Source organism: Monodelphis domestica, chromosome 8 (genome assembly GCF_027887165.1).
Source record: "Monodelphis domestica isolate mMonDom1 chromosome 8, mMonDom1.pri, whole genome shotgun sequence".
Lineage (NCBI taxonomy): Eukaryota > Metazoa > Chordata > Mammalia > Didelphimorphia > Didelphidae > Monodelphis > Monodelphis domestica.
The window spans coordinates 4,936,608-4,954,091 of record NC_077234.1 but is presented as its reverse complement, the minus strand read 5'-3'; the positions used below and the strand labels follow the sequence as shown (position 1 = coordinate 4,954,091).

The 17,484-nt window shown below is 38.9% G+C and overlaps 1 protein-coding gene across 2 annotated transcripts in view; it reads right to left on the bottom strand.

Moving 5' to 3' along the window:
- The window catches only part of FGF12 (fibroblast growth factor 12), a 578,750-nt gene that overhangs the window by 322,403 nt on the left and 238,863 nt on the right, over nucleotides 1–17,484 (bottom strand). The gene's annotated exons all lie outside the window — the stretch shown is intronic.

The following is a 17,484-nucleotide window of genomic DNA, read 5'->3' as shown; positions in this document are numbered from 1 at the left end:
TTTGGACACAGATCTCCTTTCCAGGTCAATTTTACAAGATTCTGTGGTCCCAACTGGGATCATTTCCAGTTTGGTCTGTCATCTTCATTTCTGTCATTGCAATGCCCAGAATCAGCCACAGAGGGGCATTGCAGCAATGATGGAACTGGAAGCAGGACTACTGTCAAAGCCTGTAACTGTCCAAGGGAGCACACAGGCACTCACACACTCCGGCACATACAGAAAGGAGGGTGAGGGAGGCTTCAGGCACAATTGCCCTAATTAAGCAGCTAAATTATCTTCTTAACGTGACTTGGCATGCCGTATTTGGAATGACAACTATACCAACATAGCCAGAAGATCTAGGATATCAAGCACCAAGGCACTTTCTCCAGGGGTGGATTTGTAGGGAAGATACCAGAATATTACCAGAAGAGCCATGGGCCAGTAGCTGGGCAGTGACTGAGTACTCCTTCTGGTGCCATATTCAAGCTCTTTGGACTCACTGGTTGAACTCCAGGAGTCAAGAATTCAATGAAAGGTTTTCCTTTTTTTCCTAAGAGACTGGCATTTCAGAGTCTCGGATTTTATTAACAGGTGTAAATTTAACAATTGAGACAGTATAGTATGGTGGATAGAGAACTAGTCTTCTATTCAGGAAGACCAGAATTGAAGCCCTGCCTCTGAAGCATAGTGGCCCTGGGACCAGGTAGCATGTCATTAGACCCTCAGAGCTCCCAAGCAACAGTCTATCACTTGAGTTTAAAGACAAGGCATGCATCTACACTGGAAGAGGGTGTTTCCTACCTGGAGTTCCCTATATCATCAGAAGCACAGGATTGTACTCTTCAAAAAAATCAATAAAGTATACAAGCAGTTCTATCAAATAGTTCAAGATTTTACATGGAGCCTTCCTCAGCTACTAACTGAGGGGCTTCTATAAGGCATCATCTCTTTGGGCATCATTTTGATCATATATAATTGCACTATGTTTTATAGGCTCAGATTCCTTCTCTGTAAAAGAAGGGGGTGGGATAGTCTATAACTTACTACATGGTCTCTGAGAGTTGTTATGGCCAAAGAGGCATCACCTTGTGGCCACCATGGTGATGAGTCTCCATAAATTTAGCTAAGCTTCAGACATACCAACCATTCTCTAGGTTGGACTCCAAGAAGGTAGAACCTGCTAGAAGTCAGACTCCTCTTGCAGAGCCTTCAGGATCCTAGAGGGACACCTGGACATTACAGCATGGGAGGTCTACTTAATCTAAATGCATGTCTGATCAAGTTTTATATGACAAACGAGGCTGTCAGCTAGTATGTTGTGGCTGGGCCATGGTATATAAGGGAAGATTCTAAAATTGGCAAAAGCTATGATTCAAGAGACTGCACACAGAGGATCAAGTGCAGAAGCATTGCAGGTTCCTAGAGTGATTCACACTAGGACTTACTGCACCTATAGCAGGTGATGAGCCAGCATTAGTCATGGAATGATTGTGGGCATGGAGACCCCTATGTGAGGCATGCAGTGGCAGCCTATTCAGCATTCAGAGAATGATCCATGCAAGGACCTTCATGTAAGAGGTAGTCCATCAAATCAAATGTTAAAGGTTGAAGTTGTAGTTGTCCATCAATTGCCCCATGCCACTGGGAGCAAGTATTGCTCAAAATGGACTGTTCTAAGCATGTTTGTGAGTGTGAGTGCATGTGTGTCTCTGCATATGTGAATATGCCTGAAAGTATACATGTGTGAAAGGGAAAGTATTCCTGCATCCTTATGTCTGTATGTATAGGTGTGTCTATCTAGCTGTCCATCTATCTGTCTGTGTTTGCATATGTCTGTGTCCCAGGATGACAGCATGTCTGCACATCTGTCTGTCTGGATTTCCATGTACACTTGAACAAGAGGGATATTGTATGTGTCCATGAAACAGTTTATGGTTTGCCTGCCATTGTGTCTGTGCATGTGTGTGCATGTATGTGCATCCAAACCCATTGCCTTCCTGGACAATTTATGCTCCACTCTGGGATAGCTCTAATTGTTGTTTCTCTTTACATGGGACAAATAGATGAAATCTAAGCCCTCTTGAATATGACAGCCCTTGAAATACTTGAGTACAAGTATTATACTCTCTATTCCTGCTACTCACGCTTCTCTAGGCATGCAATCCCTAATTCTATCCATTGGTCCTCAGTATGGCCAGGGAATCAAGGCCCTTATTCAATAAGAATACTTTACTGAACCCAAAAAAATATGTGTGGAGGTTGAAGTGAGGATTAATTAAGGAGACTTATTCCAGGATCCTTAACTGTGAAGAAATGATGCTGCAGAGGAAGTATGTTATGCTTGGACTTAAAGAGAAGGCTAGTTCAGAAATTGGCATTCCAATAGCAAACCTGCCTGGAGGTAGGAGACTTCCAGTTCAGTCCTTGGGAAGGACTAGCTGAAAGGTGATGGGGAGAGGAAGAAGAAGAGAGATTCTCTGTTCATAAACCACCTCCCTTGTCCAGATGGTAATCAATGAAATTCCAAAGCTGGAAGGTATAAACTTCCTATGGGCATGCTAGCAATGTCTCTACATAAGCACTGGCTAAAGATAACACTTCTATTAGGAACTCAAGACATACTAGGCATTCTGAGGGAAGGTAGCTTCCAGAATCAACAAGGATTCAACAATCAGCAAGAATCAACAAAGCTTCACCAGAGATTGAGGGCAGAGCCAATATGGCAGCTTAGTAGCAGTGAAAGTTGAAACCACTCTGACAATCCATCCAAGCCAATCTTTAAAACCTCCTCAAATTAGCAGTAGTTAAAAACTAATAGCAAAAATGGAGTGAGGGGTTCTCCCACTGAATACAACTTGAAAGGTAGGTTAAGCGTTGGTTTTCACAGGTTAAGGGGGAATCAGAAGCAAAACTTCATATTGAGGAGTGATAACTGACTCACACACACACACATACACACACACACACACACACACACACACACACACACACACACCTATTGCACCAGGTTTGGAGACTAGGTATAGGCTAACTTCAGAATCCCAGGAAACAGGCTACAGCAACAAAAGAGCACCTCAGACCCACCCCTTGAGGTCCCAGGCCCTGGCACTAGACCATACTGAGGCCTGGAAGTCCAAATCCCTGGGCCTTTTCAAGCCTGTGTTGCTGCAGTGAAGACCTAGCCCCAGGGCAAAATAGCTCACAATGCTAGAGGAGACAAAATCATCAGCTTTCAGAATTTAGGCAAAAAAGCTAGGGAAATGAGAAAATGGTAAAAGAAACACAACCCTTGGAAATTTCTATGGGGACAAAGAGCAAAGCACAGAATCAACAGGGTATGGTGAATTCCAAGCAACTACATGAAAAAATTAAAAGAAAAGTGGGAATTGGTCTAAACCTCTGGAAGAACTCAATAATGAATTAAAAATCAAATAAGAAAGGTTGAAGAAAATGGGGAAAAGAAATGAAAGTAATACAAAAAGAAAATAATAGCTCAAAAAGCAAAATTGATCAACTGAAAAAAGAAGCAGAAACATCCCATGAAGAAAGGAGTTTCTCAAAAAACACAATTGACCTACTGGGAAAAGAAATCCAATGAAGAAAAGAATGCCACGAAAAGTGGGCTGGACCAAAAGAAAAAGGAGGACCAAAAGGTCATGTAAGAAATTGTCTTTAAAAATTAGAATTGGGCTTTTAGAAGCTAATGACTTCATAAGGCATCAAGAAATAATAAAACAAAATCAAAAGAATGAAAAAAATAGAAGAAAATATAAAAATCTTATTGAAAAAAAAACAAATGACTGCGAAAATATGGTTTTCAAGACTGTGAGTTGCCAAAACTGTAAAGATAATTTTAGTGTCTTGATTTTATATTAAAAATAAGTGGTCACCATGGTAAAAATGCCCAAATATGAAAATACCCAAGTCAGCTGGGTTTTATGGAGATTTTAATTAATACATATGAAGGAATTAAGGGAAGGGAGACAGAGTAAGAGGAAATAGTAGAAAGGGCCTAGGCCAAATGGCCTAGGCCTGAGCTTTAACAGAGACTAGTCAGTCTTTTATCCACTCACCACAAGATTTGTCCCAAGAAAAACTCCAGTCCTTCACTGAAATCCTCAACTCCTGAACTGAGTTCAGAGACGCAGCTCCTTCAACTCACTCCAAACTCCAACTAAAAACTCCACCTTGAGCTCCTTCCTTTTAAAGAAGTTTCCTCTTGTATCACCTCCCCTAAACTTTCACATCTACCAATCACAGTAGACTTTTTCCCCAGGACTGACCATTCTTAGTTCACATCTTCTTTTGTTCTCACCTTCTCTGGGTAGACTAAAACTTCACACCTCTTTTGTTAAGCTTGCCTTTTGTAGGTTGTTTGACCTTTTAGTGATTAATTTAACCTTTATAGGTACTTAGCACCCTTTTGTATTAGATCTAAAAATAGACCTAGCTTAAGGTTCTAGCTTTACTATAAGTATGAGTTGGGGACTTTTCATTGTTCAGTCAGGAGTTTACAACTTTATATTCCCCTAAAGTATGCCTAAGTATGGGTGGAGTAATGTTAAAATTCCCAATACATTCCTGATCAAATACCTTCATTTGTTACAATAAGGGATTAGCTTAACCAAATGTTCTAAGGTAGAGTGTGAGCAGTTTCAAGATTCACACTAGAATATATATCCAGGAGAGATGATTTAAGAATTAATGGAATACCTGAAAGTTATGACCAAAGCTCTACCATCCCCAAAGAGAAACTCCTAAAACTTTCATCAAAGGAGAAGAAGGACTTCAGGCAACCAGAAGCTGCAAATGATCCATTTGCTACATATGCTTTTTGAGCTGAGCCTACTTTCTCTTAGACTCTATGTACACATAAAAAAGAATGGGCCCTTATTTTGTTGAAATATTTCACATCAACTATTCTTAATGTTGGTTGTTCTAAGTACTTGAAGACAACAAAAATTACAACACTGTTGATGTCTTTGGAGTTCAACATATATTTGGATTTAATAAGAGTATTGGACAAAGTCATTGGTCTCTCTCTTAGAGAGTCAAAGAAGTCCAGTGGCAAGGCAATTCCCATTTCTAAAAATGAATCAAGGTTTTCTGGGTAAACTATAACAAGTACTAATCACTGAGAGGAACACACAAGTTGGGATTCATGAGAAGTAACATTGGAAAACACCTCTCAACACACTGGGATTATCCATATAACCCTGAAGGAAGAAGTAGACAATTGCTCTTGGGGGACCAAGTTTCTGGTTTATTTCAAATTAAAAGTGACCCCTTCCAAAGCCTTTACCGTAAAGGAATGATTGCAGATTTGGTTTGATCATTGGTCATTGTTCCCATGCATGTTGGGGAGGGGTACATGGGATGAAGAAAGTTACACACCTGGTAGTGAGGCAGTTGTTTAGGATACCAGAGAGGAGAAAGGGAGAAAGAAGGAAGTAAAGGGAATTATAGAGACAAATTTCCTTAAAACAGAATATGAGAGAAGGAATCACAAATAAGGAAAGCACGTTCTAGAGTATGTATAGATAGCAGGTAGGCTATAGTGAACCACCAGAAGGTCCAGAAGAAAGGCCAAAGTCATCATCAGGAGAGAATTCCTTATATATGGCACATTGTACTGATCAGGACATTTACATACATGTTGCAATTTGTTATGTATTTGATATAGGTAGTACAAGAATTGTATTTCAATTATCAATGGAGAAAGTGAGTCTCTGTAAGTGTAAGTGAACTCCTTAAGGTCCCATAGATATGTAGTGGCTGACAAGGGATAAGAGCTAAGATTTTGTGAATCCAAGGCTAGTGACTATTCTACTTCACCACATTGCTTCCCACTCTATCTCTTTGACTAAGCTAAGAAGAAAACAGAATAAATAATAGAGGAGCATCTAAAGAGGAGACCTGAAATTTAAGGATAAAACCTGGGATTCTGGGAAATGCATTCCTCTGGCTGGTCAAGTTAGTACTTGTAAGAATCTCAAATTGTTAAAGGCAAATTAAAGCCTCAATTAGTCTAGGCAAATCTCAGAAAAGAAGAGGCTTGCCAACAATGATCAGAATTATCACCCAGTGGAGGAAGGAATGGCATAATTCTTAGAATGGCCTTTGGATGAAATGGTGGATCCCATCAAATAGAAGGTAAGGAGTGACCTGTTTGATATCATCTTCATATTCTGTAAGAGGAAGAATGCATTGAGTAAGGTGCATGACTTTAACAGGGATCCCAACTTGGCTCTTCAACTTATATGATACCTTTTGAATAAAGGGGTATATTAGGGAGGAACTTAATTAAAATATTCTAATATCATCTAATAAAAAAGTGGTGTGAGAGAATCACCCCTATTGCATGCCCACTACAACCAAAGGACAAATAATTTGTGTATTACTTCCTCTTTGGGATAGGAACCGTCAGTATTCACTAACATGGAAGAACTGGAATTAGTTAATTCCTATACATTTAAATAAATGATTTTTTAAAAAAGACAAATCAGATAGATTAATACAATTGCCCTAATGATTAATTCAGGATCCTTAACTGTGTGGGCCAGTTTACTTTTCCAAAGAAGGAAATCTCTGACTCCTTCACTGCGAAGAGTCCAAATAGACTGCATCGTTTCTGAAAATCATTATGCTCATTCATGACTCCACTCATGTTTTACTGCTCCATGTGCTTTTCCCCTCCACTCTTCATGTGTATAGAGGATCTATCCCCACCTAGATTTTGAGATCCTTGGAGACAGTCTCTGTCTTTAAGCTGGCCTCTCCCCAAGACTCAGAATGCTGTGTAAAATAGCATACATGCAAATAAAAGCAATTTAACTCAGCTCAACAAACATTTAATTTACACAGGAGAAAAAAGATTCTCCCTTGTCAAATTTCCAGGGATGGTCACAAAGTTTAATACTGAAAATGAATACAGTTTTTACTAGTAGGAATAACACAATAACATTGGCTTTGCCACAAAATCTTCAAGATCATGGAATCTTTTTTATCTCCCTGTGCCAGTATTCCTATTTCCAAGATATCTTGGCTAGACACTACCCCATTCCCTTCAGGGGTCCTTGTGCCATATAATATTTTTTCACTGAACCTAAAATTAAACTTCTTCATTTTAATGGCACTGTGGCCAAAAGGAATCACCTCTCCTTACATTCTGACTATACTTCCTCATTCTACGTGGTCTCGTTCAGACCTTCCTGCAAATCCTCCAGTAAGATCATGTTTCAGTGTGCTTTAAGGTTCACAAAATGCTTTGAAGACATTAGCTCATCTGATCTGAACACCAATAAACCTGTGAGACTGTGTTATCATTATTTCAATTTAACTGATAAGAATGTTGAGGCTAACAGAGGTTGCATGACTTATTCTCAGTCATACAGCTAGTATAAAACATATGATTCAAATTCATGTCTTTCTAAATGAGCGTTCTATCCCTTACTCAATGCTTCTTTCATGAAGGCCCCATCCCCTTTCCTCTTTAGCTTTGTAAAAAGTTCAGGGGCCATTGCAGTTCTTGGGTATCCATCCATCAGACCCTCTTCTATTTTACACAATTTACCATACACACCCCCTACATACCTTTCTGGTCTTAGCTTTCCTTGATGATGGTTTTTGTTATCACTTACAGTCTTTGACCTGCCCAGAGCAGGGCAAGAGGGCTGGAATCAATTGGGCTTCAGATATTATGCCTTTCAAAACAGCCATCTCGTAACTTTGGAGAGAACTTTGACTCCATCTCTCATTTGTCACTCTCACACTCAAATCTGTACTATATATACCCGTGGACTTGTCATTTCCCTTCAGTAGAATATCAGTTTCTTTAGGGCAGAGACTATACACAACAACCTGTACATAATAGGCTTAACCTATTTGTTGAATGAATAGTTGCATGCAAATCAATGCGGGACAGAGGCTGCAGCTACTGAAACTCACACTAGTTCACTGTCTCTTGTCCTTTGGGTCACCTTTAATTTGGATTCTCTGAGATCCAGAAATCTGGAGATTTTGGATTCTGGAATAATTCACCATCACTGATAAGATGCTGGAGATTTGAAGTAGGGATTGAACTACACTATGAAAAAATCAGGTTTCAGAAACAAGAACATTGGCTCCCAATTGTAGAATAAGAGAGCTTTTAAGAGTCTCTTAATCTCCAAACTTAATCTATGTTACAGACAAGGAAATTAAGGCCCTGAAAGGGTCAATGAATTGCCCCAAATCACACAGGGAGATGGTGGCAGAGATGGAAAATGAACACAGGTCTTCTCCAGGCTAATACCTCTGTCATTTAACCTTCTCCCTCTCAAATCCTATCTTATGAGTAAATTTGTCTACTTTTAGTTCCAAGACCCTTACCTTACCTTTCATCATCTTGTTCAGATGCAGGAAATAGCCTTCTAGGAAGGTGAATTTTTCTGACCTTCTCCAATTCAGCAGATTCTCTTAAAAGAGAGTCCCTCTCCCAGAAGTCATTTGAGGTCAGAGAAGAATGTCTAGAATAATCTAAATTTAGCCTCAACCCCTGCCATCATTCAGATACATATGAATAAACTCAGAGCTGCCTATCCCTGGAGATGTGGTGGTAAGAGCAAGAGGGAGAGCTGCCTCTCTTCTTCTGCTTCACTTTCATATGCTCACAAGCAGGCTCTGAGCTGTATATTCAGAATCAAGAGCTCTCTCTGAGAGGGGAAGATATAATGGATCATGTATGTTCCTGAGTGAAACATTGCCTTCTCCTCAGACTTGCCCCAATCTAATATCTGAGACATTTACCACTTATTCAGATCCCTTTTGAAAGATTCTTTTAGCAAATATAACTGACTAAACCAAAGGATCCCAGAAAAATGTCCAAACCTTATGTCCTCAAACAGGCAGTGATGCTTATCTCACTTCTATCTGGGGTGATGGTAGGAAGGAGACTCCAAACATTTTCTTAATGGAACATTTCAATATCAATAGAATTCAAAGGGAAATAGAATATGTACTTATTAAGACCCTACTATATATATGCTGCTATCATGCTAAATGCTTTGAAAATATTAGCTAATTTATCCATCACCTACAAGATGTAGGTACAACTGATTTTGGTATTGCAGGAGGAAACTGAGGCAGAAAGATTTTAAATAACTTGCCCAGGGTTGCATAGCTTACATGATATCTGTGCTGGATTTGAACTCAGGTCTTCCTTATTCTAGGTTCAATGCTTTCTCTGCTATATTACTTAGCTGTCTAAGCTAACCCAAATAGGTTTCATTTCTGGATTTCACAGTTTCTGGATTTCTAAAATGAGGACAATTTGAGATGCCATTTCCCATCATTCTGAATAGTAATCCCTTCTATAGTGTGACTGGCAAGTGATGATCTGGTATCTCCCCTTGGTGAAGGGGAGAACGCACTAGCCCCTGCGGCATCCATGCCATTTTTAGTTTGCTTAGATTTCTAGAAAGGCTTTGAACCTGAAACCACCTTCCTAACATTTCCGTTTATTGTCTTGACCAAGTGAACAATTCCAATACCTTCTGCACATGATAGCCCTTCAAATACTTAAACAAGGCTATAATGGGAGTTCTATTTTCCCCATCTGTGAATCTTCTCTCTTCTGGAGTGAATACACTTATCTCCTTCAACTGATCCTTCTGTGATGGTGACTTATGGCTCTTCATGGTACTGGTTATCCTCCTCTGGGATCACTTCATCCTATCAATGTCATTCTAAAACTGGGGCTCTCAGACCTTAATATAACCCTCCAGATGTGTGATCATTATGGAGTATGTGGAACTTCCTCCTCCTTATTCCTGGAAGACAGACCTTCCATGATGGAGCCTGAGGATCCTATCCTCCCCATTTTATTTGGGCAACTACCATATCCCATTGATAACTCAGATGGAATTTGCAGTTCACCAAAAATCTTACATCCTCCCCATCTATCATCTTAACATGCTCAACATCTCCTTGTAGTGACAATCCACCTCTTCCAAGTTTAAGATACACATGAATATATTAAATGCCTCCTTTTTAATTTTGCTAAGTGTTCTATCCTGTCAAGATTTCTTAATCCAAGACATTGGTAAAGCTGTTAAATAATAATACATCCATTAGGGAGCAGCTGGATAGCTCTCAGTAGATTAAGAGCCAGGAATAGATATGTGAGGCCCTGGGTTGAAATCTGACCTCAGATACTTCCTAGCTGTGTGACCCTGGGCAAGTCACTTAACCCCCATTCCCTAATCCTTACCACTCTTCTTCCTTAGAACTAGTACACAGTATTGATTCTAAGGTGGAAGGTAAGAATTTTAAAAGTAATAACAGTAAACCATCACAAATCTCTGGGGTTTAACTCTGATACATCTCACCCCACTCTTTTTCACCAATGTATATCAAACTACTACTAATATTATCATAATAGCATTCATGGCATATTAAAATACCCATTAAAGCTTCAAGGAGACAGAAACACAAAAAAGTCAAATAATTTGACAAGGTCACACTGTATTGTAATTGCTGCCCTCTGAGTCTATGTCCAACACTAAGAATATATGATTCTGTGCCACAGTGGCAGAACAGTTATGACTCAAGTTCTCTGTTAATATGTAGTATTATATAAAAAAGCATGGTCATGATTATCAAAATTCATTTAGAATTTTTATGGGATTTATGCTCCCTTATGCTCTTTTTCAGTGCCAATGGAAGCCCAATGAATGAGGTCCCTGTCCAGAAATACCAGCTATGTCCATGGTTGCATCAGATTATTCTTCAATATTCAGAAATTCTAATAATTTACCAACTACTGAGTACAGACAGATACCATGACTACCAATGCCATTATTGTTAATAATGATGATTAACCAATGAGCTTTTGTTAAGTGTCTACTATGAGATAAGGAAGAGGAAGATGATGAAGATAATAATGATGGGAAGAGAAAAGGCAGAAGGAGGAAGAAGAGAAGGAAAAGAGAAGGAAGTAAGAGAACAATTGGAAAAGGATTCCTGATTGTATTTTTGTGTGGATTGTTCAGTATGGGATTTCTTATATCCATTAATGAAGAAAATCCCAATCTCTATGTGAAAAACAGAAAAGTCTTAAGAATTTTATGTGATGTACAGGGAGGGAAAGCCATTTGCCAAGGCCATGTATCAAGTTATGGTCCGAGAGATAGGATTTGGATGGAGATCTTCTTGCATCCTGGCCCAGAATTTTACTTCCTATGATATATTCCCTTTAATAATAAAAGTATTATTTGATGTTGATGGAGTACTTTCTTCTTCTTACTCATTTCCAATGACCTACTACTCATACCTCTACAGAACCTCACACATAAAGATCATCCTAACTTTGACCATGCTATCACCACCATATATAATATGTAGTATTATATAAAAAAAGCATGGTCATGATTATCAAAATTCATTTAGAATTTTTATGGAATTTATGCTCCCTTATGCTCTTTTTCAGTGCCAATGGAAGCCCAATGAATGAGGTCCCTGTCCAGAAATACCAGCTATGTCCATGGTTGCATCAGATTATTCTTCAATATTCAGAAATTCTAATAATTTACCACCTACTGAGTACATACAGATACCATGACTACCAATACCAAATGCTCCATTCCACATTCAGAAACTGAACTGGCATTATAACTATCCTTACTTTGGATCCTAAATCCCATTCTTTGGCTTCACCATGACCTCCAGTCTCTCCACCCCTCATTTCTTCCCCATGTCATCATCTCTGCTAATATTTCACATCTTATAGGAAGCCTTTCCCAACTCTTCTTAATTCTAGTTCCTTCCCTCTGTTAGTGATTTCTTACTCACCTTGTATTTAAATGTTTCATATGTTTTGTTTGCATGTTATCTCCCCAAATAGATTTTTAAGTTCCTTCATGCCAGGGAGTTTTTTAGTGTCCTTTTGTACCCTCAATATTTAGCACAGAACCTGGCACATAGGGTGTTTAATGAATGTTTATTGATTGGTTGGTTGTATTGTCCTCTATTCTCTTTCTTTTTCTTTTCCTTATACTTTCTTTTTTAACTTTAATTTATTTTTCTGCAATAACTTATAAAAATTATTTCCTGTATTTCTTAATCCTGCAATAAGCCCGTTTGACTCTCCATTTTTCTTCTCATATCATCAATTTTGCTGTGTCTAGAAACTGGCTTGGATCCCTCCCCTCATCTTCTGCCTTTACTCCTACAGAAGTTCTGTTGAATGAAGGTGGAGAAAATCAAGAAACCATGATGAATGGGTCCCCTACGAATTTATATCACATAACTTCTATTGAACCTTCATTATAGCAAACCAATTCTTTCACACCTCTCCAATGAACTCACCTTCCCACTTGCTACATTACATCTTCCAAACCATTTTGCCCATTCCTCCTCAAACCTTCAAGTCCTTTCATCATTCTGGTTGGCTTCTTTCAAATGCACTTCTCTCTAAGTGTCCTCTTCAAAATCAGTGACCAGAAATGAACACTCAAACTCCAGCCCAAGTCTGGCTATTGCTAAGTATAGTAGGGTCATGATCCCCTTCATTTGAGATATCATATTTCTCCTGATTCAGGCTAAAAATCACACTAGTTTTTTTGTTGTTGTTGGGTTTTTTATGTGGGGTGGGGGAATGAGATAAACATATTGCAGACTCCCGGTGAGCCTGCAAATAATGACAACCTTTGTCTTAGCAGATGTACCATAAACCTCCTCTGAAAGAACCCCTCCCAACAAACCCCTAAACATTTGATGTGCTCAGGACTTTTCAGTTGTTACTTAAATCAATTCAATATATGCTCCTTTGCAAGACAATGCATTAGGCATTGAAACACAACAAGTTGAAACAGAAGTATGTATATATAAGGTCATTCAAGCAAAAAAAAAATTCAAGCAAAAAAAATGAGGCAAAAAGAGGGCAACAGAAAAAGGGATCATTGGAAAATGTTTAGGGTTCTCAGAGGAGAAAGCACAGTGTTCCAAGTATGATCAAAAGGCATGGGATTAGGGGAGGAAATGGTCATTTGGGGAGGGAATCAAAGAGGCAACATTGATAGAACATGAAACTCATGAGGAGCATGTTTAAGGATGAGAAAAAATAGGTTGAGAGCTGAAGCTAGGGATTTTGTCATTTGTCCTAGAGGCTATAGAGAGTTAGAGAGGATTTTTGAGCAAGGATAAGAGCAGTCCTGGGCTGAAGATCCATTTAACATGATAGCTGTGAGGAAGATGACTAGGAAAGAAGAGAGCTGACAGTAGCAAGGTCAATGACAACAGGAAGCTATTGGAATATGCCCACTGAGATGCAATAAGGACCCTTAAAAGGAGGATTAAATTCTAAATAGAAAGATGCCTCTCATCAAGTCCCATGATGCTAAGTACAACAGATTTCCTCCAAAGACCTTTCAGCACTGACATCTCTTATTTAGGGGCCCCAGCTTGTTTGCCCCCAAAATGAGGGGGGTATGTCCCTTCTAGCTCTGACATTCTGGTGAGCTTTCTTTACCTACCTAATGCATCTTTTGGGGAATGTCAAAGTTACCTCCTAGCTCATTGTGGAATTAGGAATTCCTCCCCTATCCATTCTATTCAGCTTTTAAGGGGCTACTTTAGAAATGGCACACATCTGTAGACCACTCAAAACCAAAGTCAGTAATTGACTACTTCCTTCCATTTTACTTTAAAGGAGAGTCTTTCAAAAAATCTTCTGAGATGGGAATTTCACAAATCATTGTTAAACAACAGCCAGTCCCTTGCTTTCTGTTTATAGAGAATGAATTTTCAGTGACAAGTATTTACAATCTGACCTGATTTTTTTTTCAAAAATGACTCTGAATCAAGAATAAAATTGGTATGACCATCCTCATCCCCATCCTTGCGTCAGCCCTGTACCCCACACAGCTGAGCTGTGGATTTATGATACGCACTTAACTCAGTTTGCCATACCTTAGTACCCAAACCCCACATACTCCTAGGAAATTAATTGGTCAGAAATCAAAGGCTGCAAGCGAGAGATAGTCACATGAGCGACAAAATTGTGACTATTTTGGATCTGTGAGGCTCATGACAGGACGCTTTAATTTATTCACCATAGAATTCTTTTTACACCATTCTTTTCTATGATTGAGGAAACTTTCTGAGGCTCTTTGGATTCCTTTCCTAAGGCAAAGTCTAAAAGCAATAAGGGAAACAAAGACAGGGATCATGCTTACCATTCCTTCCCTTTAACCCTGTGCTCTGATTCACTGTTTAGCAAATGGAAAATCATTGCATCTCTTGATATGGGCCAGGGTTGTGATTAAAACCACCTTTGAAGCTAATTTACTAGGGCAATTCAAAAACTGTGTTGAATATATATTAATTGGGATCAATTTACTATGAAGCCAAATTAAATTCAATGCACTTCTTTGGCATATAGTCTTAAATGAGCAAGCCCCAGTGGCAAACAGCAGAGCCATACTTACTTCCTATCTGAGGAGGCAAGGAGAGTTAGCAAATCTTGTTCATTTTACTATAGACGAGTGGCCTAAATATGCACAGATTCTGACTTAAAATAAGTCTAGAATTTCAGTCTCCCCTCCATTCAATGATTGTTCCTATTAACATATAAGACTAAAGCACAAAGGATAGGCCATACATTAGGAAATGCTTCTTGTATCATAGAAAGCCAACTGCTATTATAAAGGCCCAACATGTACTCTCAGGTCCCAAATCGCAGAGAAGAAAATTCCTTGAATGAATTTCTAATTCTCTTCTTTGTCTCTTTCTCATTTTGGTCATGCAAAAGGAAAAATTTTTGGTTAGAAATTTCTAAAGGGTCCAAGGAGTTTCTGGACAAGAATGAAGCATCTGAGTTCACTGAAAATTACTACCAGCTTCTGGAGGCTAGCAACTCATGAAAGGATCCATGAATAATCCAAACATGCTGTCTGCTTCAAGACACACCACCCTCTACCTATTTCATGAATGATTCTTTTACAGTTTAGGAAACTGTGTCAGGTAGACATTAAATAAATGATCTTGGGTCACATAGATAAAAAGTATTTGAGGCTGGATTTAATTTTCAGCCTTTCTTCCTTCAGGACCAATGCTCTGTCCACTGTACTCCCCCCAGCCACTTCCAAAAGGCAACAATAATAGTGCCTACCCCCACCCCCTTTCCATGTCTTCTGTGACAATTAAATGAAACATTATAGGTAAACCACTTTGCAAACCTAAAGGCTATATACTTGTTATTTGAAATACTCGTTATATTCATTCTGGTTTATTGTGAGATTTTAAAATACCATAATGTACCAAATACATCCTTGCTAGGTACTTTTAATGATAGTTCTTATTTTTGATGGTTAAAATAGCCCTTAGTATCCCAGTCAATAATAACATGGGTGGATGGAGACCTTTTTCATTTGTTTCCCCCTGCAAATTGCTTCCATTGCATTTTTAAACATGATTTATATGTAACCAGCTGTGTATTTGCTGTTTCCTCTTCAAGGGCAAGGATTGATTCACTTTTTGTACCTAGTAGGAACTCAAGAAATGCCTGTATGACTGATTCATATACATGTCATCTCCATTGACAGAATATAAGCTCCTTCAGCATGCCTTCAATGACTATTTCATCTTGGTCTTTGTTTCCCCATGGTTTAGTTCATGGTGGATACTTAATATCCAATGGATTATGTTTAAATGGGCTCATGGTTCTAATAGTGCCAACATTCCCCTTCTCTTTTGAAACCAAGAAGCGAGAAAATAAAAACATTTTGGGAGTCTTCAATGACTCTGAGATGCTCTTCCTACACTATGCCCACTGCCAGATGAGAGCCAATTGGCTATCACTTAGGTGCTGGCACCTCCATAAAGAAATGGAAATGGGTTATTATATTATAGACAAATACCACCAAAGAAAGGAATGAGAGATTCAAACAAAGGTACTTTTATACTTTTTAGCATGCTGGGCAAGGGATTATGGAGACAGTCAGTATAGCTAAGAGCTTTTGGATCAAAAATAAAGCTATTCTCTTTTATGTGAAATAATGATGTGTGTTCTACTTGCTCAGCAGTTTAATACAATGCTGTTATAAAGATGTGAGTTCAGAGGAAGCCAAGGGGCTCAATGGATAGAGATCTAGGCTTAAAGACTGATCTCAGACATTTTCTAGTTGTGTGATCCTAGACAAATCACTTAACCCCCCTTGCCTAGCCCTTACTGCCCTTCTGCCTTGGAAGCAATGCTTATTATTGATTCGAAGACAGAAGGTAATGGTTTTAAACAAACAAACAAACAAATAAAGATTTGGGTTTGTATCCTACTTTTGATACTTATCATGTGACTCCAGATCCATCACTATGTCTCCCTTAAGATCAGTTTCCCTAAACTATGAAATTGAGAAAATATTGTAGGGGGCAGCTGGGTAGCTCAGTGGATTAAGAGCCAGTCCTAGAGACGGGAGGTCCTAGGTTCAAATCTGGCCTCAGACACTTCCCAGCTGTGTGACCCTGGGCAAGTCACTTGACCCCCATTGCCTAGCCCTTACCACTCTTCTGCCTTGGAGCCAATACACAGTATTGACTCCAAGACGGAAGGTAAGGGTTTAAAAAAAAAATATATATATATATATATATATATATATCGCAAACTTCAGAGTACTGGTGCAAGGCTCAAGTGATTTGATTTATGTAAAGCATTTTGATTCTCTTTGAAAACCTATATAAAGGTCAGTTATCACTGTTGCTCCACATCTCCCTGACTTGGGGTCTAGTTGCATCTGAGAAGTCTCTGATCACCATATAAACTTAAGAGAGATCAGCCTTATTCTGAATTCCATGTGGTAGGAGCAGGCATGATGGTTTGATGATTCAAAAAGGCTGATTTCGGCTTGATCTCAAAAGAATAACAAGTAATCCCTAACAAATGGACTTGTTAGGTTTAACCAACTGCCTCGAGTTACTACTGCTTTGGGAGCCATTCAGTGATCTCCCTGAGGGTGAGGGTTCGTTCTGTCTAGATGTGATGGTCTGGTTGAGTAATGGAGATGAGAAGCACTGTGTGATCAGGACCACATGCTTAGGCATCACACAGTGTTCTGCCATAGCACAGAGGTTCGGGTATTATATAGGGTTTCACGTACACACTTCTTTAGCACACAATCAATTTTCTACATATATGTTTCCATGGAGCTTAACAAGAAGATTCATAGTTTAAGGAGATAGTCAACGAAACATTGTTGCTATAGATGAATGACAAATAGGGTGACCCAGAGTTAGTTCTCCCCAACCTAGGAGAATCATTGTTACTTTTGGTCAGCTTTCACAAGCAATCACAATTACTTAGGAGATGGATAACAAAACATTTTGTAGCTAGGTACATGGTTAGAGGGCAATTTAATGACAGACCAGATTAGGGGTTTTCCTCAATTTACAAATTCAATTTTTCTTGTGTTACTTTAAAGTGCCTGGCAATGTTGCCTGGTTTCTGTCTGCAGTGGAGTGTGTCTTGAA